The sequence below is a fragment of the Lolium perenne genome, chromosome 2, assembly GCF_019359855.2.
Source record: "Lolium perenne isolate Kyuss_39 chromosome 2, Kyuss_2.0, whole genome shotgun sequence".
Lineage (NCBI taxonomy): Eukaryota > Viridiplantae > Streptophyta > Magnoliopsida > Poales > Poaceae > Lolium > Lolium perenne.
This window is the reverse complement of record NC_067245.2, coordinates 192,655,928-192,678,639: the sequence shown is the minus strand read 5'-3', so window position 1 is coordinate 192,678,639 and position 22,712 is coordinate 192,655,928. Positions and strand designations below refer to the sequence as shown.

Sequence of the window (22,712 nt, the reverse complement as noted above, 5' to 3'; positions counted from 1 at the left end):
GATGCAATTGCAGGATCTAAAGGAAATAGCTTTGAGTACTTACAACGGCGGGAAATAGCTTAGTAGCCGAGATCCGGAGTGTGAGTACCTTTTACCTTTCCTCCCCGGCAACGGCGCCAGAAAATAGCTTGATGTCTACTTCCCCCTCCTTTTCCTGTAGACAGTGTTGGGCCTCCAAGAGCAGAGGTTTGTAGAACAGCAGCAAGTTTTCCCTTAAGTGGATCACCCAAGGTTTATCGAACTCAGGGAGGAAGAGGTCAAAGATATCCCTCTCATGCAACCCTGCAACCACAAAGCAAAAAGTCTCTTGTGTCCCAACACACCTAATAGGTGCACTAGTTCGGCGAAGAGATAGTGAAATACAGGTGGTATGAATATATATGAGCAGTAGCAACGGTGCCAGAAAATAGCTTGCTGGCGTGTAGTTGATGGTGGTAGTATTGCAGCAGTAGTAACGCAGTAAAACAGTAAACAAGCAGCGATAGCAGTATTTAGGAACAAGGCCTAGGGATTAGACTTTCACTAGTGGACACTCTCAACATTGATCACATAACAGAATAGATAAATGCATACTCTACACTCTTGTTGGATGATGAACACATTGCGTAGGATTACACGAACCCTCAATGCCGGAGTTAACAAGCTCCACAATTCAATGTTCATATTTAAATAACCTTAGAGTGCATGAAAGATCAATTCGACTAAACCAAGTACTAACATAGCATGCACACTGTCACCTTCATGCTTATGTAGGAGGAATAGTACACATCAATACTATCATAGCAATAGTTAACTTCATGTTCTACAAGAGATCATGATCATAGCATAAACCAAGTACTAACACGGATGCACACACCGTCACCATTACATCGTGCAGGAGGAGTAAAACTACTTTAATAACATTGCTAGAGTAGCACATAGATAAATTGTGATACAAAACACATTGCAATCATAAAGAGATATAAATAAGCACTTCACTATGCTCTCCATAACAGTGAGTAAGTATTCTGTGAAATATAGCCTAAGAGACCCACACGGTGCACACACTGTCACCTTTACACACGTGGGACAAGGAGTCTCCGGAGATCACATAAGTAAAACTCACTTGACTAGCATAACGACATCTAGATTACAAGCATCATCATATGAATCTCAATCATGTAAGGCAGCTCATGAGATTATTGTATTGAAGTACATAGGAGAGAGATGAACCACATAGCTACCGGTACAGCCCCGAGCCTCGATGGAGAACTACTCCCTCCTCATGGGAGCAGCAGCGGTGATGAAGATGGCGGTGGAGATGGCAGCGGTGTCGATGGAGAAGCCTTCCGGGGGCACTTCCCCGTTCCGGCGGCGTGCCGGAACAGAGACTCCTGTCCCCCAGATCTTGGCCTCGCGATGGCGGCGGCTCTGGAAGGTTTCTGTGGGTTTCGTCGAACGTATCAGGGTTTTCGCGACGGAGGCTTTAAATAGGCGAAGAGGCGGCGCAGGAGGGTCGAAGGGGTGCCCACACCATAGGGTGGCGCGGGCCCCCCTGGCCGCGCCGGCCTAGGGTTTGGTGGGCCTGTGCCCCCTCCCTGGTGGCTCTCGGGTGTTCTGGATGCTTCCGGGCAAAATAGGAACCTGGGCGTTGATTTCGTCCGATTCCGAGAATATTTCGTTACTAGGATTTCTGAAACCAAAAACAGCAGAAAACAGGAACTGGCACTTCGGCATCTTGTTAATAGGTTAGTTCCAGAAAATGCACGAATATGACATAAAGTGTGCATAAAACATGTAGATAACATCAATAATGTGGCATGGAACATAAGAAATTATCGATACGTCGGAGACGTATCACTATCTCTTGATCTCCCGCAGAGCCTTCATCTTCATCTGCCTCAACCAGGACTACCGCACGCTTGAATTTGTCCTGGTACAAGTCTGGGTGGCGCTGTTCATATAACTAGAATAGTGGCCCACGCACATGCGCGGGCGATCTCTTAATGGCCTGATAAAATTTCATATATAATGCGCAAAACAGAAACAATTTGAGAGAACACAATAATAGAATATATAATTTTTAAAGGTGCCATTTTCACATAAGTGATCAATATTTTTTATTACTATAACTTTTGTGTGAATATCACTAATAACCTGATCATATTAGATTATTAGTTTTTTTAAATTTCTATATCACAATGTACATATGCCAAATTACTACTCAATTGATCTTGTGTTATTGTTCGGTTTTCAACATGTTATATATATGGTTTTAGATATCCTAGATAATGATTTTTGGGGTAGATGGTTTTCATTTTGTTCACTCAACCGAAGTGCATTACCTTACTCGTATGCCATATTCATCCTGCCATGTACCTTGTGCATAACTATAAATAAGTCATTTATTTGAGTTGACAAATATTGCGGCCAACTGAAAAAAATCTGTGTATTCACATTTTTTGAAAGCTTAGTAGCATCATCAAGTGGAAGAAGCGGTATACTACAGGAATGGCCCAGCGGCCATCGGCAGCTTCAACGATTCCTGTAGTGTATATAAAAGTAATTTTATTAGTAGTTTATTATATTCTTGACAACATCAGAAACCTTATGTCCCATGCCAGTACAAATCATATATGCCTGATTCCTGTACGTATCAATTCCTAGTTCAACAAAGCAGATGGAGGAGCTAAGAGGGAGGAGTTGGGGCAGGCCAGAGGATAAACAATTTTGATACGCACTTTTCCTAGTGTTTGATAAATGTAAAAGACTGTTGTTATTTTTTACATGGAGATGGATATATTCTATCTGCTTGTTCACTACTTGAAATTAATAATAATAAACCTCGCTGTTAACTTCCGACTTGCTTTCCCTTTGTCTAATGGGTTGCTCTTTTTCTTATCTCTTGAGGAAGAAGAGAGCTATCAAGAAAACTTACGACCTGCCTAAATTGATAAATCATATGTACAACAACTAAATTATCTGTAATTAAACATCTCAACTCATTAACTCACTACCAATTGATAAATTCAAGTATTACAATGTTTTCACTTCACAATCTGCCATAAACTGAAGAATTAGTTAGGAATAACCAATGCACAAAAGAATCTAATTAATGCATTTAAAACAAATCATCATGAAAATCACCCGTGAGTAGGAAAAACACTAATTGCTGATAAACGTAGAGTTCACCCGAGATGTGTCATGCTGAAAAATTATGGCTGATGTAGGCACCATAGTAGGAAATAAGGTAGGGACATCGGAGGGTCGAAAGCCTACTTGATTGGATTTTTCGGTTGTCTTACCAATATCGCTAGTGTTATTATACTATTTTCGAAAATAACATGTCGACAACCATATCATAATACTACTAAAATGCATCTTTTAATTGATTCTGACATTATTTGATATTTCACAAAAATATCATGTCAACAGCCAACACCGTGCCTGTATGCTTGGGAATTCCTCTAACTATTGCAATTTAGTTTTTTCCTTTTGCTTGCGAGAGTTCAATTTGTTTTGGTGCACATGTATAATATTATTACGTCCGCGGAATCTATCACTTTTCATATTGTACTCTAAGCAAAAACATCTACTACGACTCTTTTGTCCATGAGAGTCATGGTTAGTATGCAGCTGGCTGGGATTCAGAAATAGTCATAAAAAACTATTTTATGATTACAAATACTACATAGATTAGAGAAAACTGTTGTGCAGAACTGAATAGCAGAAGGTATTCGAATTGGTCCTTGGTATTCGTCTTAGATAAGATTGTAACTAAATTTCATATGGATGGGCTACAATGTATATGTTACAGAACATACAGGAATAATCGAATAGTCAAGGATGGGCTACACTACCGAGTCTGACATAGCTAAACTTTACACGTATTCCTCCCCTGTGCTCACTGTACCACTTCGGACCATTTTTTCCCTCTACTTTGCACTCCGAATCTGCTTGGTGCCGCCGCTCCCCAAACCAAAATCGCCGCCGTTATCGCCATTGTCCGTCGCCCAGAGTTGGCGATTGAGGTGCTGGTGTAGGAGGGCCATGCGAGCCAAGGAAGTTCCGTTGAAACTTGAGCGAGAAATGTTGATTTTCGGTAAGTTCCTTTGACAAATACTCTTCATCTCGATTCCTTTAAGCCTTTCCCAGGCTCCCCAATCTTGCTAGCTCCGCCACCTGTTGGACTTTACGGCCTGGCAACTATCATCCTGATGCTTTAGGCCTGGCTTCCTGCAGTTCTTTATCCAGGAGGCCGTCGGATTGCGAGGCCTTTACTTGGAGGAGATTAAGGCGTTGGTGTGTGGTGTTGGTTGGACTCGGTGAGGACATGGCCATAAATTGGTATCAACTGCTCTCAGCTTTCTTTTATTTTGCAATGCCTAGGTCGAACAGTTTGGTTAGCTAGCAATTTTTTCAGCTCCCAGATGTACACAGGTTATTCCATATTTATGTTAGATCCAAATTATTACTTAATTGTTTGCTGGAGCTTAATACTTTTGTAACAATTAGTCATCTGTGTTCGTCAAATAAAAGTATGGAGTAATATATTGTAATAATCTGCTGCGTACACTCGATTGCAGGGGCAAGAATATTGAGATGTGAATCTGGTGGGTAACGTGACCATCCCTAGTGGACTGAATTTCGGGTGTCTCATGGAAGTTCCCCCTGACTTGGTCCCAGATGGGAGATAGACAGCTTATTGGATTTACCTTCTGAAGGATTTAGAGGCCTGCGGTCTCTTTTCTAGCTGGTGTAAGCTGCAAATGCCGCGGTGTCATTGAGGTGTGTATGTGTAGTGTCCATCCTCCGTGTACCTCTCAAAAACACTCTACTCAAGCCTAAGTAAGACTGAGATTTAATACCTTGATATAGGAAATTTCAACACTAAATTTTGATTTCGTCATTGTTTCTCATGTCAAATCAATTTAGCATCATTCTTTTCCCACCCATGTCCATCAGTTTGTTCTAGTTCCATGCACAACACCTCAAGGTCTATCCCACTTAAGGCCACTGTTCAAAAAATCATCCGATTCAACGATTAATCGCTCGATTAATCCCTATTCAGTGGTCACCGATTAGCCGATAAACTCATTTATCACCCGATTAACTCATTTATCGCCCGATTAATCGGCCGATTTGCCTATTAATCGCTAATCGCCAGCCGACCGAGTTAACCCCGATAAGCGATTTCCTCAACATTGCTTAAGGCTAAGTTCTAATGCTATTATTTTCCTCCCAAGAGGGGAAGAACATAGGAAAAACAGTATGAACTGAATCTCCAAACATTTAGAGCGACGTGTCCATACATACCTGTTGTAGTCTATATGCATCTCAGCTTTCCTTTTTTGGATGAAAATAGGCATCTCAGCCTCATCCTGTTGCCAATGGCAACAATGGCGATGAGGTCTACATGGTACCAGCATTTTGGGTATGGTATGCAAAGAATTCTTCTTCGCTAATTAATCTGCAACCTCGACACCTCAGAAAATATCATCTAGTGACTGATAAACACTCAAGACCTGATAGCTTGCATGTAGTATCCTATGAACCTCAACATCCCTGAACCCTGGAGCAGAACACTGGTACGGAATCAGTGCAGAACGAACCAATGTTGATGGCAATTCATATGCTTCACGAAGTGTTACACAGAAATAATGTTATTTAACATTGTGCGTGCATAATTGCTTGGCAGTTAGCCATAGAACATCATATATTTTGAAACACATGTAGTACTAATCAGTATGTTGCTAACATCTATCTTTTAGTATGTTTATATCCCTACCACAAATAAGCATCTGCTTCGTTCAGATTTAGATAGTTCATGTCAAACTGACAAAAAACTACATATAGTAGATAGGTTATGGACTTTCACCAAATTTATATTATAAAGTAAACAAACACTGATATAGATTCTTATTTGATAGCAAATGCGACAATGATGAATTGTTTGCAACACTGGATCAACTCTCTTATGGATTAGTATTTCCGTTAATTTTGTACTCATCAGTATATGTCAACATACATGATCACTAATGCCTGATAAAAATAATTCATAGGAAGGTAACTTACTCAATATGTGTAGTGATTCTGTTCGCTGTCCATGATAAGAAAAAAAGAGCCGGTGTGTGCTTTCAGAAAGACTAACAACACATGCTAGAGGATGATATATACATTCAGAATTGTAAATTTGCCAGAACAAACATGGTAGAGGCCATAGGCTCATAGATGCTCACCTGGTTCAGAGATTATCCTTACATATTGCTCTTTTTATCTCCTTAATTCACTGCTGTGGAGAAATCTTAAGTAACTTGGAAGTTGAGAAGCATCCACAGACAACACTAATCCCAAACTTGATTTGCTCAGTGTGCATGTGAAACCCAGGAGGGAGGCCTGAGACGTAGGCACATATCAATGAGATGGTGCAGCAAAGTCTGCGTTATCATTGGACCGGACCAGGCGACCAGCGGTTGCCACCCGTTGAGATAGTCAAGCCGCGCGGATCTAGGAAGTGGTGAGGAGGGGCGGCCTTAGCTGCGGCGATAGCTCGAGGCTGTGGCCCCTGTGCTGCACCTGGAGATGATTGCCCTTTTGCCGTCGTAGGCGCCAGCAAGCAATCCACGGTAGGTCACGAGGCCAGGTGAGGAGGGGCGGCCTTAGTTGCGATCCACGGCAAATCAGGAGGCCAGGTGAGGAGGGGCGGCCTTAGTTGCGGCCATAGCTCGGCTCCACGGGCAGTTGAGACGGCCATCGGAGACGGTGTATGCCTGTACAACGCCCCGGACATCCTTTGTTCTTTGAAGTACAATAATGCTTAACTGAACGAATCTGGTGCTCTTGATGTATAGCAACAATCCCCAAGCTTCACCTCAAATGCTCTCCTCTCCCCCTGTCTCCTCATTGATGTTATTTGATCTTAAGCACATAATCAAATAAAAAGATTGCATCCGCGTGGAAATATTGGGGATCGATCGATGCGCGTGCACCATCAAATAAAAAGATTGCATCTCCCTTGTTGAAAACCCATGTGGAATATTGGAGATTAATCTATGTGCAGTGGTCTGCTGCATGAATGGGCAAAAAATATCAAGAAATATTCAAACTTTAAGCACTGATCCATGGGCATGCGCTTGGTGGAGGTCCATTGATGGCAGTCGCAAGCCAACTATGACGGTGGCGGCATGCGTGAGTACGCGCAATAAGAGAATCAAATCTGCAAAGGTGAGTTTAATTAAAGCTAGTCTGCTACTTTCACCATCTAAGTTCCTAAAAAAATTGTCCCTGCAAAAAATACCTCACAATATTGGACTGTCAACAATAAAGACGGTGGATGAATCTACAAAGCATGCATCCAGCTGCTTACTGATGTTGATGGAAGACATGTAAGTGTACACTCAGCTCTTGATCTTACTACGTTCCTTTTTGTTTCTCAACATAAGGCACTTGCAAGATGCATGCTGGGCAGCTGAATGCTATCCTTCCAAACGTAGAGATCAGTGTCGTACGAAGCTCCAGAAGAGGCAGTTCTAATCATTGCTTGGTCAGATTGTATGTCCCTACAGATATTTAGTGAAAGGTCCGCTCCGACTCCTTCCGATCTGCTCCACGCGCATGTACGTGCTTCACATCAAAAACAACTTTGACCAAGGAATTGATTAATCAAAGTTGGTCCGCTGCACCTGTCATCAGAAAATTGATTACCCAATGATAGAATTGCAGCGTTAGGAGGAGGTTGCGACCCAAGAGCTAGTATAGTCGGAAGAAATTTTCATCTAGGGTTAGAGAGCGTACTTGCTTTTCACGAAGGTCTTCCTTTGGCGGCGGCTGGAGATGACGATGGATAGCACAATTGTCTAGATTGGTTGATCGAATAGATAAAAAATATCTGGTAAAAATAACTCAATGGCAGAGGTGGGTAATTAATGATAGATTCAAAAAATTGTAGGCAGTTATGAAGATCGGACGGCAATGCTTCTTTAATTAGAAGTGGGTCTACAAAATTAACGGTCCGATGTTTCTGTTTTTTGTGGGATTTTCTAGCTAATTCTCTAATTTCTGGTTAGCCCTTAATGTACTTTTAATATATAATAGATGACAGTTTCTGAACCATATGCGCCAGCGAAGGGTAGTCTGCTTGGGAAGCCATATCCTTGATCGGCGATGCGAGACCCACTACCGCCAACTCGACTGCTTCTTTTTCAGTCAAACAAGCCGAATAGCATCGGTTCCTAACGGTCCTGAAGCGCTGGACGTACTCTGACACTGTTTCTCCGCGCTTCTGATGTACTTGTGCTAGATCGGCAATGCCAGCCTCAGAAGCTTCTGAATGATATTGCATGTGGAACTGCTCTTCCATCTGCTTCCAAGTCCGGATTGAATCTGGTGGCAGCGAGGTGTACCACCCGAAAGCCGATCCTGTGAGGGACTATGCAAAGAACCCCACACGTAGTTCATCTGATGCTGAGATCGTGCCCAGCTGCGCCAAATATCGGCTCACATGTTCGATTGAACTGGAGCCATCTGACCCACTAAACTTGGAGAATTCAGGGAGCCGATATTTGGGTGGTAGTGGGATCAAATCGTACTCGTTGGGGTACGGCTTGGAATAGCCGATTGCCCTCCTTTTCGGCACCATGCCGAACTGGTCTCTCAAGATTGTACTGATCTGATCTGCGGTGCTGGCTGCAGGAGTGGAGCTCTGAAGATTCGCTGGAGTGGCGTACTTAGCCAGCCACGCTTGCTTTTCAAGCTCTGAGCTAGCTGCAGGAGTTGAGCTTTGGAGGTTTGTTGGCGTGGCATACTTAGCTAGCCACGTCTGCTTCTCACGATCTGAGCCAGCTGCAGGAGTTGAGCTCTGTAGGTTCGTCGGAGTGGCGTACTTAGCTAGCCACGTCTGCTTGTCAAGTTCTGATCCAGAAGCTACTCCTGCTGTTCCGGAAGTCCCTGCTATTGTAGTCTGGTTCGTGAGTGCCCAGCTACTGCAGTCTGGCACGTATGTGCACGTGTATCCGTGAGGGATCTCCTTAGGCGCCTCGTACAAGAACTGGTAATCACTAGGGTCACCACCGATCTTGTGGACGACGAATGCCGGTGAACTCGGCACTTCTGGTGCTGCCAACGCGAATGGCAGCGGTGGTCGGGACTGGAGTGGTATTTCTCCTTGGTGAGTCCCTAGAGCAGGTCCTGACGGAGAGTACTGATGCCTCATGATTTCCTGGATCACCCGAAGGGCGACACGCTCCAAAGTGTTCACCAGGTTCTCAGAATGGCGGTGTAGCGAATGAGCTACCATGAAATTAATCTCCTGACGCAGAGACCTGGTGCGTTCTTCTGAAGGGGTAGACAGATCCACTCCATCGAGCGCGCCTTCAGGCGAGAACCCTTTCCACCTGATGCCGTGTGAGCGGGTCCTCTGGAAAGAGCCGATGAGGTCGGCTTCGAGGATAGCTTTGACCTCGTCATACTTCTTCTTGAGCTCCTCGGTCAGATCCTCGTACGTAACTGGAGTGCCTTCCGCCATCTCAGATGTAGATGGCGATGCAGATGATGTCGAAGACTGTTCCACCGGGCGTGCCAGAATGTGTTGGCGTCCGAAACCCACCGGCGAGCAACGACTGGCAACACGAAGAGCCGGGAACAACTCAGAGCTGCGGCTGGCCCTGGTCCCTCGAGCGACGGCCCGCAAAGCTCCTAGTACACACGTCCCGATGCTGGTGCAAGGGCGTGCCACCTGATCTATACCTGATCAGGAAGGTGATGGATTTGCTTCGCTTAGTTTCCTACATGGCATACACGTAAACATTAAATACGAGCCTCGATCGGCTCTCAGGTTGTCCTGTGAATCGGCTCAAGGAGCCGATCCACCCATGGTTCGTATGAGGTCTACGATCACATGGTGGTCCTGCTTGATCGATATATAGCTAAAACGACCTACGACGATTTAGGGTTTTCACCGCATAATCGGAACATCCTACGCGTGATTGAGCCTGGCAGCCACGCACGGTGATAATAAGCCAACCCTAGACAAGGCCTAAAAACCAACATGAAGTTGATCCCCGGAACATCTTATCTAGGGCTAGCAAACTACACCCTACGTGCTACTGGATCCTTCAACCCGTTTGCAAGGCCTAACTATGCAGATATTAAACCTATCCTTGAAGAACAAGGAGCAATCATAACGGATCGGATCTACTAAATAATGATCAAGCAAGGTGCCGCCCTTACACCTAAGGTAGGTGTAAGGGCGGCTAGACGTCTAAGGGTTGCATGGACAAAAGCATGTATCGTGGTAAAACAATGCTAACCCTAACACATCTATGATAACTACGTTGCTCGCCATCAACAAGGCTTCAGCACGAGCAACGCATGATAAACGAATAAACGCATACTGCCTAGATCGCAAGATGCGATCTAGGCAGCATGATGCTTACCCGGAAGAAACCCTCGAAACAAAGGGGTTGGCGATGCGCCTAGATTGGTTTGTGATGAACGTGATTGTTGTCTTTCTCGATAACCCTAGATACATATTTATAGTCCGTAGACTTTCTAACGTGGGAATAATCCTAACCGTGCAAGAGCCAAATTCTATCTAACCGACACGTATCCTACTATATTTACAGATACAAGGGCAAACTAGCCCAAACTTCATGTACAAGGCCGGTTCACGTATTTCTTCCATGTATATTCTTCAAGCCTAATCTTGATCGCGGCCCACCTCTGATCCGGTCAAATTCTGGTGATAACAAAAGTAATATAACAAGTGCAATATGCAAGTATGTAGGAATCAATGCACAGTTCACACAAGTGTTTGCTTCTTGAGATGGAGAGAGATAGGTGAACTGACTCAACATAAAAGTAAAAGAATGGTCCTTCAAAGAGGAAAGCATCGATTGCTATATTTGTGCTAGAGCTTTGGTTTTAAAAACAAGAAACAATTTTGTCAACGGTAGTAATAAAGCATATGTGTCATGTAAATTATATCTTACAAGTTGCAAGCCTCATGCATAGTATACTAATAGTGCCCGCACCTTGTCCTAATTAGCTTGGATTACCGGGATTATCGCAATGCACATGTTTTAACCAAGTGTCACAAAGGGGTACCTCTATGCCGCATGTACAAAGGTCTAAGGAGAAAGCTCGCATTGGATTTCTCGCTATTGATTATTCTCAACTTAGACATCCATACCGGGACAACATAGACAACAGATAATGGACTCCTCTTTTATGCATAAGCATGTAGCAACAATTAATTTTCTCATATGAGATTGAGGATATATGTCCAAAACTGAAACTTCCACCATGGATCATGGCTTTAGTTAGCGGCCCAATGTTCTTCTCTAACAATATGCACGCTCTAACCATAAGGTGGTAAATCTCCCTTACTTCAGACAAGACGAACATGCATAGCAACTCACATGATATTCAACAAAGAGTAGTTGATGGCGTCCCCAGGAACATGGTTATCGCACAACAAGCAACTTAATAAGAGATAAAGTGCATAAGTACATATTCAATACCACAATAGTTTTTAAGCTATTTGTCCCATGAGCTATATATTGTAAAGGTAGAGAATGGAAATTTAAAGGTAGCACTCAAGCAATTTACTTTGGAATGGCGGAGAAATACCATGTAGTAGGTAGGTATGGTGGACATAAATGGCATAGTGGTTGGCTCAAGTATTTTGGATGCATGAGAAGTATTCCCTCTCGATACAAGGTTTAGGCTAGCAAGGCTATTTGAAACAAACACAAGGATGAAGCGGTGCTAGAAATTATAAGACTCTACACCGTCTTCATTGTTGTGCAAACTCAATACTAGAAATTATCTAGACTTTAGAGAGACCAAATATGCAAACCAAATTTTAGCATGCTCTATGTATTTCTTCATTAATAGGTGCAAAGTATATGATGCAAGAGCTTAAACATGAGCACAACAATTGCCAAGTATCACATTATCCAAGACATTTTAGCAATTACTACATGTATCATTTTCCAATTCCAACCATATAACAATTTAACGAAAAAGAAACTTCGCCATGAAAATTATGAGTAGAGCCTAAGGACATATTTGTCCATATGCAACAGCGGAGCGTGTCTCTATCCCACACAAAGAATGCTAGGATCCATTTTATTCAAACAAAACAAAAAACAAAAACAAACCGACGCTCCAAGCAAAGCACATAAGATGTGATGGAATAAAAATATAGTTTCAGGGGAGGAACCTGATAATATTGTCGATGAAGAAGGGGATGCCTTGGGCATCCCCAAGCTTAGACGCTTGAGTCTTCTTGAAATATGCAGGGGTGAACCACCGGGGCATCCCCAAGCTTAGAGCTTTCACTCTCCTTGATCATGTTGTATCATCTCCCTCTCTTGATCCTTGAAAACTTCCTCCACACCAAACTCAAAACAACTCATTAGAGGGTTAGTGCACCATCAAAATATACATGTTCAGAGGTGACATAAATCATTCTTAACACTTCTGGACATTGCACAAAGCTACTGAAAGTCAATGGAATCGAAATATCCATCGACCATATCAAAACAGGCAATGCGAAATAAAAGGCAGAATCTGTCAAAAACAGAACAGTTCGTATTGACGAATTTTATTGAGGCACCAGACTTGCTCAAATGAAAATGCTCAAATTGAATGAAAGTTGCGTACATATCTGAGGATCACTCACGTAAATTGCCATAATTTTCTGAGTTACCTACAGAGAATTTTGCCCAGATTCGTGACAGCAAAGAAATCTGTTTCTGTGCAGTAATCCAAATCTAGTATGAACCTTACTATCAACGACTTTACTTGGCACAATAAAACACTAAACTAAGATAAGGAGAAGTTACTACAGTAGTAAACAACTTCCAAGACTCAAATATAAAAACAAAGTACTGTAGTAAAAACATGGGTTGTCTCCCATAAGCGCTTTTCTTTAACGCCTTTCAGCTAGGCGCAGAAAGTGTGTATCAAGTATTATCAAGAGACGAAGTGTCAACATCATAATTTGTTCTAATGATAGAATCAAAAGGTAACTTCATTCTCTTTCTAGGGAAGTGTTCCATACCTTTCTTGAGAGGAAATTGATATTTAATATTACCTTCCTTCATATCAATGATAGCACCAACAGTTCGAAGAAAAGGTCTTCCCAATATAATGGGACAAGATGCATTGCATTCAATATCCAAGACAACAAAATCAACGTGGACAAGGTTATTGTTAACGGTAATGCGAACATCATCAACTTTCCCCAAAGGTTTCTTTGTAGAATGATCAGCAAGATTAACATCCAAATAACAATTTTTCAGCGGTGGCAAGTCAAGCATATTATAAATTTTCTTAGGCATAACAGAAATACTTGCACCAAGATCACATAAAGCATTACAATCAAAGTCATTGACCTTCATCTTAATGATGGGCTCCCAACCATCCTCTAGCTTCCTAGGAATAGAAGCTTCGCGTTCTAATTTCTCTTCTCTAGCTTTTATGAGAGCATTTGTAATATGTTTCGTGAAAGCCAAATTTATAGCACTAGCATTAGGACTTTTAGCAAGTTTTTGTAAGAACTTTATAACTTCAGAGATGTGGCAATCATCAAAATTCAAACCATTATAATCTAAAGCAATGGGATCATCATCCCCAATGTTGGAAAAAATTTCAGCAGTTTTATCACAGGCAGTTTCAGCAGTTTTAGCAGTTTCAGGCAGTTTTTCGCGCTTTGCATTTGAAGTGGAAACATTGCTAACACCAATTCTTTTATTAGTAATAGTAGGAGTTGCAGCAACTTGTGTAGCATTAGCATTACTAGTGGTGGTTATAGTCCAAACTTTAGCTATATTATCTTCTTTTTCATTTTCTTCTCTTTCCCACCTAGCACGCAATTCGGCCATCAATCTTATATTCTCATTAATTCTAACTTGGATGGCATTTGCTGTAGTAGTAATTTTATTTTCTATATCCTCAGGTTTAGCAGCCATTTTATTAATTAAAGAAGATTGTGACGCAGACATGTATGAGATTCGGTTTTCAGCATTGGCAAGTTTAGTTTGCAACCCAGAGATCTCCGTATTCAGATTTTCAAGTTGATTTCCTATATTCTTCAACAAGGTAGATTGCTCATTCATAGTTTTAGTAAACAATTTATTTTGCTCATATTGTGATTGCATAAAGCTCTTGGTGGATCTTTCAATTTCTAACATCTTTTCCTCATTAGGTGAAGCGTATCTACCATAAGAGTTACCATTAGCAGGATATGGCCTAGAATTATTATAATTGTTGTTTTTAATGAAATTCACATCAACATATTCTTTTTGAGCAACCAATGACGCTAACGGAACATTATTAGGATCAACATTAGGCCTACCATTCACAAGCATAGACATAATAGCATCAATCTTATCACTCAAGGAAGAGGTTTCTTCGACAGAATTTACCTTCTTACCTTGTGGAGCTCTTTCCGTGTGCCATTCAGAGTAATTGATCGTCATATTATCAAGAAGCTTTGTTGCTTCACCAAGAGTGATGGACATAAAGGTACCTCCAGCAGCTGAATCCAATAGGTTCCGCGAAGAAAAATTCAGTCCTGCATAAAAGGTTTGGATAATCATCCAAGTAGTCAGTCCATGGGTTGGGCAATTTTTAACCAAAGATTTCATTATTTCCCATGCTTGTGCAACATGCTCAGTATCCAATTGTTTAAAATTCATTATGCTACTCCTCAAAGATATAATTTTAGCAGGGGGATAATATCTACCAATAAAAGCATCCTTGCATTTAGTCCATGAATCAATACTATTCTTAGGCAGAGATAGCAACCAATCTTTAGCTCTTCCTCTTAATGAGAAAGGGAACAATTTTAATTTTATAATGTCACCATCTACATCTTTATATTTTTGCATTTCACATAGTTCAACAAAATTATTGAGATGGGCAGCAGCATCATCAGAACTAACACCAGAAAATTGCTCTCGCATAACAAGATTCAGTAAAGCAGGTTTAATTTCAAAGAATTCTGCTGTAGTAGCAGGTGGAGCAATAGGTGTGCATAAGAAATCATTATTATTTGTGGTTGTGAAGTCACACAACTTAGTATTTTCAGGAGTACCCATTTTAGCAATAGTAAATAAAATAAACTAGATAAAGTAAATGCAAGTAACTAATTTTTTTGTGTTTTTGATATAGCAAACAAGATAGCAAGTAAAGTAAAACTAGCAACTAATTTTTTTGTATTTTGTTTTAGTGCAACAAACAAAGTAGTAAATAAAATAAAGCAAGACAAAAACAAAGTAAAGAGATTGGGATGTGGAGACTCCCCTTCCAGCGTGTCTTGATCTCCCCGGCAACGGCGCCAGAAATTTGCTTGATGCGCGTGGTTGACGTATTGTCTTTTCGTTCGACACGCGTCCGTTGGGAACCCAAAGAGGAAGGTGTGATGCGCACAGCAGCAAGTTTCCCTCAGTAGAAACCAAGGTTTATCGAACCAGTAGGAGTCAAGAAGCACGTTGAAGGTTGATGGCGGCGAGATGTAGTGCGGCGCAACACCAGGGATTCCGGCGCCAACGTGGAACCTGCACAACACAAACCAAGTACTTTGCCCCAACGAAACAACGAGGTTGTCAATCTCACCGGCTTGCTGTAACAAAGGATTAGATGTATAGTGTGGATGATGATTGTTTGCAGAAAATAGTAGAAAAAGTATTGCAGTAGATTGTATTTCAGTATAGAGAATTGGACCGGGGTCCACAGTTCACTAGAGGTGTCTCTCCCATAAGATAAACAGCATGTTGGGTGAACAAATTACAGTTGGGCAATTGACAAATAGAGAGGGCATGACCATGCACATACATATTATGATGAGTATAGTGAGATTTAATTGGGCATTACGACAAAGTACATAGACCGCTATCCAGCATGCATCTATGCCTAAAAAGTTCACCTTCAGGTTATCATCCGAACCCCCTCCAGTATTAAGTTGCTAACAACAGACAATTGCATTAAGTATTGCGCGTAATGTAATCAGTAACTACATCCTCGAACATAGCACCAATGTTTTATCCCTAGTGGCAACAGCACATCCATAATCTTAGAGATTTCTGTCACTTCCCCAGATTCACGGAGACATGAACCCACTATCGAGCATAAATACCCCCTCTTGGAGTTAATAGCAAAAACTTGGCCAGAGCCTCTGCTAATAACGGAGAGCATGCAAGATCATAAACAACACATAGATATAAATTGATAATCAACATAACATGGTATTCTCTATTCATCGGATCCCAACAAACACAACATATAGAATTATAGATAGATGATCTTGATCATGTTCGGCAGCTCACTAGACCCGACAATTAAGCACAATGAGGAGAAGACAACCATCTAGCTACTGCTATGGACCCATAGTCCAGGGGTAGACTACTCACACATCACTCCGGAGGCGACCATGGCGGCGTAGAGTCCTCCGGGAGATGATTCCCCTCTCCGACAGGGTGCCGGAGGCGATCTCCTGAATCCCCCGAGATGGGATTGGCGGCGGCGGCGTCGCTGGAAGGTTTTCCGTATCGTGGCTCTCGGTACTGGGGGTTTCGCAACGAAGGCTATTTGTAGGCGGAAGGGTAGGTCAGGGGGCGTCGCGAGGGGCCCAGGAGACAGGTTGGCGCGGCCAAGGGTGGGGCCACGCCGCCTGCCCTCCTGGCCACCTCGTGGCCCCACTTCGTTGACTCTTCGGTCTTCTGGAAGCTTCGTGGCAAAATAGGACCCTGGGCGTTGATTTCGTCCAATTCCGAGAATATTTCCTTACTAGGATTTCTGAAACCAAAAATAGCAGAAAACATCAACTGGCACTTCGGCATCTTGTTAATAGGTTAGTTCCAGAAAATGCACGAATATGACATAAAGTGTGCATAAAACATGTAGATATCATCAATAATGTGGTATGGAACATAAGAAATTATCGATACGTCGGAGACGTATCAGTCACCATTTTGGTACACGTGAGATGATGCAAGGAACGAAATGTTAGTATTTTCCAACAAATGCTCAGCGAGCCGGATAGGGTGTTTGAGATGATCGTCGATAAGGCTGGATATGAGCCAGCTCGGGCTGGGCTCGGTGTGAGCCATACTTTGGCTCGATGCAAATCAGCTCGGCTCGGGCTGGCTCGTTTTGCTGACGAGCCGGAAAAGTAGGCTCGGCCCGAGCTTAGCTAAAACTCGGTCCAGCTTAAGCCGGCTCACGAGCCTGTGAGCCTTTAGTCACTTCCAAGTAGGACCCACGGTGAAACACCATAGATGCTGACGGTTGGAGCCTCAACGAGCTCAGCGATGAGCGTGACTGTCGTTGCATACTCGACGGTACCTCGGAGGAGGGATCCTCACGAGGGGGAAAAGAAGTAGGGGCCATAGGGCGTAGAGCACTCAGGACGGTGGTACGCGATTTACCCAGCTTCGGAACACCTTCTCGAAGACAGGGCCTACTGCTGCTTGTCTGGAATTACTTGGACGCTTTCGCGTTGTTACAATGAGTTGTGTCTGTGCATCTAGGGCTCCCAGGATCCGGCTTATAAAGGCGCACGAATCTAGGGTTACATGGAGAGTCCTAGCCGGATTACAGGTTGCCTAACTACGGTACAATGTCTTGCCGTGTACGTCAAGGATCCGCCTTCCATCTATGTCGTATTGGATCTGGGTTCCTCATGGGCCTCCACGGATCCGGCCTCCTTCGTAGGTCGGTTGGAATATGGCTCCCTGATCCTGGGCTGGACTTCATCCTTCACAATCAACAGCAATTGGGCCGCCCGATGGGCCACATGACACATCACCGTCTGTGGGACACCCGGGCTTGCCGGATCTAGGCACTGTCGATGGTACACCCATGAAGTATACCCACAACAGTAGCCCCCAGAGTTATCCGAGATCCACCTCTTGTTTCCGCCTTGCTTAAGCTTCGTGGCTTCCGACAATTCTCTCGGTAACATGGGGAAACTTGAAGAACTCCAAATTAATCTTATCTTCTTTCCCAACTTTAAGTTGGAAAGTAACTTTATCCCGCGGGACTTCATCCATCGACATCATTTTCATAATGCGTCTTCGGGTCACTCCCCTGCTGAGATAATAGTTTGTCAGTTTTCAAACTGTTACCCGAAACCTCGAAAAGTTCTAATGGTTCCGCCAATCTTGGCGCCATTTTCGGGCGATTTGAGCGGTAACTTATCCTTAGCCATTTTCACCGCTTAGGGTTTTTGACACGTGTCAACCATCCAACGGCGCGACGCTTGCGTTCCGACCACAGGATGCGGAGCACGAATCTCACCCCAGCGCCTATAAATATCTCACCGTCCACCCTAATCCTTCATTCGCACCCCTTTTTACCTCTCTCACCAGTGCCGCCTCCGAGCTTCTCCTCCGCCATGCCGGAACCCGCCGGAAGTTCACCGGAGCTCGAGCGCCGCCGCGTGCTGTTCATCCAGTTCATCGAGTTCTTAAGTCCGGCGAGCCACCGCAGCAAAAACCTCACCGCTGGCGACTCCGACCACCGCGGACTCCATTCCGGTAAGTCCATCGAGCTCCATCTTCTGGTCGTACTTGGTAGGGATGACTAGGGTGTTAACGTTGGATCCGACTAAGTTTCATCAATCCGCATTTTCTTTGTAGATGTCTTCTTCAACTCCGCCTCCCTCATTTGAGCCGATCATGGCGACGCCAATCTCTTCCGCCCTTCCTCCCTTCGTCCCAGTTCAGCCGGATCCTTCAAAGGACTCCGGCAAGAACGTCGAAGGATCGTCAGCCAACCCGGAAGAAACCACGGGGCTGAACAAATAGAAAAGAAGGCGGAGGAAGCAGCCGCTAAGAAATCCAAGGCTCGCGCACGAGACATCGAAGCCAAGGGAAAATGGTGGCCCTGAACCACCACGGAAACCGAACTCCGCAACCTCGAGGCGGAGGGATTCTTGAAGCCCGGATCTTGGCGGACAATTCCGGGTTCGCTAACTCATACTCCAGAAGCCGTAGAGATGGTGGTGACCAAAGCGCTCGTCGAGCGGGGCTTCTACTTTCCGCCCAGCGATTTCTTCATGGAGATCCTCAAGGCGTACGGGCTGCAGCCTCACAACATCTCGCCAAACAGAATACTGGCCATCAGCAACCATGTGACGTTGTGCGAAGGCCACCTCCGGGTAACTCCAGAGCTCTCCCTCTTCCAGTACTTCTTCTCCGTCAAGAAGGAGAAGGTTCCTCAAACTTCCTCTCTGGCCACGTGAGGAACGATTACGTTCAAGATCCGCCCTGGCCGCGTCTATCCTCCCACCGACCGCCACGAATCCGTGCGGTACTGGTCCGGAGGCTTCTTCTACGTGAAGGATGTTTCCGATCCGGCCAGCGCGAGGGTGCTGCCAGCCTTCAAGAATGGCCCCGCCAGCGAGACTCTGGCCTGGACCTAGTGCCCACACCTCTCCGAGTCTCCTCAATTGACTCGTGCGGTAAGGCGGATCTGCAAGCTGACGGAGGACGGCCTGTCAGGGAAGGACCTCACAATGTCCTGGTTCACGAAGCGGATCCAGCCTCTGCAGCACCGGGACCGCCTGATGTTCCAGTACACGAGGCGCGATGATCTTATGCACGCCTCTAAACACAACCTCTGTTCTGACACCGTGGACAAGCGGATCCGGCTACTGATCAAGATTCCGCGTGATCTTAGGATTCACTTGTGCAACATGGACATCCACACCAATGGCTCCGAGATCGCGGTATGATTCTTGACCTAACACCAGTTTCTTTGTTGTTCTTGCAATATTCGTCTAAGTGTTTGCGTGTTCAGCTGGAGGATCTAGAGGAGAAGAATCTCCGAACCTTAGTCCGAGTCCCAGCCTCTGGAACCAACGACCCCGAAGCTTCTTCCGACATGGAGGTTCCTGAAACCTCAGGCCCCGCCAAGCGGAAAAGAGTTGCTCCATCTGGCCCTGCCCCGAAGCGTGCCCGCGAAACACCAAGTGTCGCGGCTACCCGGAGGGCGGAGAAGGAAAAGCAGTGCCTCAAGCAGATCGACACCAGCAAGCAGTCGCGATGGCGGAGTATCCGAAGTGCACGCTATCGGGAGCGCTACGCTAGCGGGAGTCTCTTCTTCATCAGCGTCCTCGCCTAACCCAGTTATGGTCGCTAGGACCTGCTTAGGTGGAGCAGATTCCACCTCATCTTCCTCTTCTCCCTCTAACTCCTTGAGAGCCTTGTCGAATTCCTCCGTGTTCATGGATGAAGCATCATCGGAAGTTGGACTTAGTTTGCCCAGGATTGATTCTTCAACAGCTCCGGCAGCCACTTGCTGCTCCGGTGCGCTGCTATCTCCGGCAGCCTCGTGGTGTTCCGGGGCGTCGCCAGTTTCGACAGCCTCAACCTGCATGGGTCCTGCTTCTTCCGGAGGAGGAGCGGTTCTAGCGGTATGTGCGAGAAAGTGCACGAAGTGACACCTTTGCTTCTCTAACACCTCGGAGACCCAGGCGGATCTGCATTTGTCTTCCACCGTTATTTCCTGCTCAGGGGTGGATTGGGTGGGTTTTGAATTTTTCAGATCCAAGGCAGAATCTTCCATAGGAAGCTCCAGCATCTCAGATCGGATCTTTACGACTGCGTCCTGCTCAGTGATACGTCTCAAACGTATCTATAATTTCTTATGTTCCATGCTAGTTTTATGACAATACTCACATGTTTTATATACACTTTATATCATTTATATGCATTTTCCGGCAGTAACCTATTAACGAGATGCCGAAGCGCCAGTTCCTGTTTTCTGCTGTTTTTGGTTTCAGAAATCCTACACAGGAAATATTCTCAGAATTGGACGAAACAAAAGCCCAGGGTCTTATTTTCCACAGAGCTTTCCAGAAGACCGAAGGAGATACGAAGTGGGGCCACGAGGTGGCGACACCACCTGGCGGCGCGGCCAAGGAGGGGCCCGTGCCGCCCTATGGTGTGGGCCCCTCGTGAGCCCCTCGACTCTGCCCTTCCGCCTACTTAAACTCTCCATTGCGAAAACCCTATTACCGAGAGCCACGATATGAGAAAAGTTCCAGAGACGCCGCCGCCGCCAATCCCATCTCGGGGGATTCAGGAGATCGCCTCCGGCACCCTGCCGGAGAGGGGAATCATCACCCGGAGGACTCTACATCACCATGGTCGCCTCCGGACTAATGTGTGAGTAGTTCATCCTTGGACTATGGGTCCATAGCAGTAGCTAGATGGTTGTCTTCTCCTCTTGTGCTATCATGTTTAGATCTTGTGAGCTGCCTATTGATACGTCTCAAACGTATCTATAATTTCTTATGTTCCATGCTACTTTATTGATGATACTCACATGTTTTATACATACTTTATATCATATTTATGCATTTTCCGGCACTAACCTATTAACAAGATGCCAAAGAGCCAGTTGTTGTTTTCTGCTGTTTTTGGTTTCAGAAATCCTACAAAGGAAATATTCTCGGAATTGGACGAAATCAACGCTCAGGGTCTTATTTTTTCACGAAGCTTCCAGAAGACCGAAAGGGAAACGAAGTGGGGCGACGAGGCGCCGACACAACAGGGCGGCGCAGCCAAGGGTGGGGCCACGCGGCCCTGGCGTGTGGGGCCCTCGCGTCGCCCCTAAACCTACCCTTCCGCCTATAAGAAGCCTTTGTCGATAATAACTCCAGTACCGAGAGCCACGATACGGAAAACCTTCCAGAGATGCCACCGCCGCCAATCCCATCTCGGGGGATTCAGGAGATTGCCTCCGGCACCCTGCCGGAGAGGGGAATCATCTCCCGGAGGACTCTTCACCGCCATGGTCACCTCCGGAGTGATGTGTGAGTAGTTCACCCCTAGACTATGGGTCCATAGCAGTAGCTAGATGGTTGTCTTCTCCTCATTGTGATATCATTGTCGGATCTTGTGAGCTGCCTAACATGATCAAGATCATCTATTTGTAATGCTACATGTTGCGTTTGTTGGGATCCGATGAATATGGAATGCTATGTTATGTTGATTATCAATCTATCATCTATGTGTTGTTTATGATCTTGCATGCTCTCCGTTATTAGTAGAGGCTCTGGCCAAGTCGTTACTTGTAACTCCAAGAGGGAGTATTTATGCTCGATAGTGGGTTCATGCCTCCATTAAATTTGGGACAGTGACAGAAAGTTCTAAGGTTGTGGATGTGCTGTTGCCACTAGGGATAAAACATCAATGCTTTGTCTAAGGATATTTGTGTTGATTACATTATGCACCACACTTAATGCAATTGTCTGTTGTTTTCAACTTAATACTGGAAGGGTTGCGGACGCTAACCCGAAGGTGGACTTTTTAGGCATAGATGCATGCTAGATAGCGGTCTATGTACTTTGTCGTAATGCCCAATTGAATTTCACACTACTCATCATAACATGTATGTGCATTGTCATGCCATCTTTATTTGTCAATTGCCCAACTGTAATTTATTCACCCAACATGCTATTTTTTATGGGAGAGACACCACTATTGAACTGTGGACCCCAGTCCATTGTTTTACATCGAATACAATCTACTGCAATACTCATTCTACTGTTTTCTGCAAACATCATCATCCACACTATACATCTAATCCTTTGTTACAGCAAGCCGGTGAGATTGACAACCTCACTGTCACGTTGGGGCAAAGTATTTTGGTTGTGTTGTGCAGGTTCCACGTTGGCGCCGGAATCTCTGGTGTTGCGCCGCACTACACTCCGCCGC

At 44.6% G+C, this 22,712-nt stretch overlaps 1 long non-coding RNA gene across 3 annotated transcripts; it reads left to right on the top strand.

Moving 5' to 3' along the window:
- The first annotated feature begins 3,829 nt into the window (after positions 1-3,829).
- LOC127334245 (uncharacterized) lies at positions 3,830-6,940 on the top strand. Of its 3 annotated transcripts, XR_007872022.1 has the most exons (4): positions 3,830-4,081; positions 4,222-4,326; positions 4,566-4,767; positions 6,349-6,940. It is a non-coding gene; the product is annotated as an uncharacterized lncRNA (long non-coding RNA). The 3 variants fall into 3 exon arrangements; XR_007872021.1 differs by lacking the exon at positions 6,349-6,940 and having other exon boundaries at positions 4,222-4,304; positions 4,566-4,928; XR_007872020.1 differs by lacking the exon at positions 6,349-6,940 and having other exon boundaries at positions 4,566-4,928.
- Positions 6,941-22,712: the final 15,772 nt, after the last annotated feature.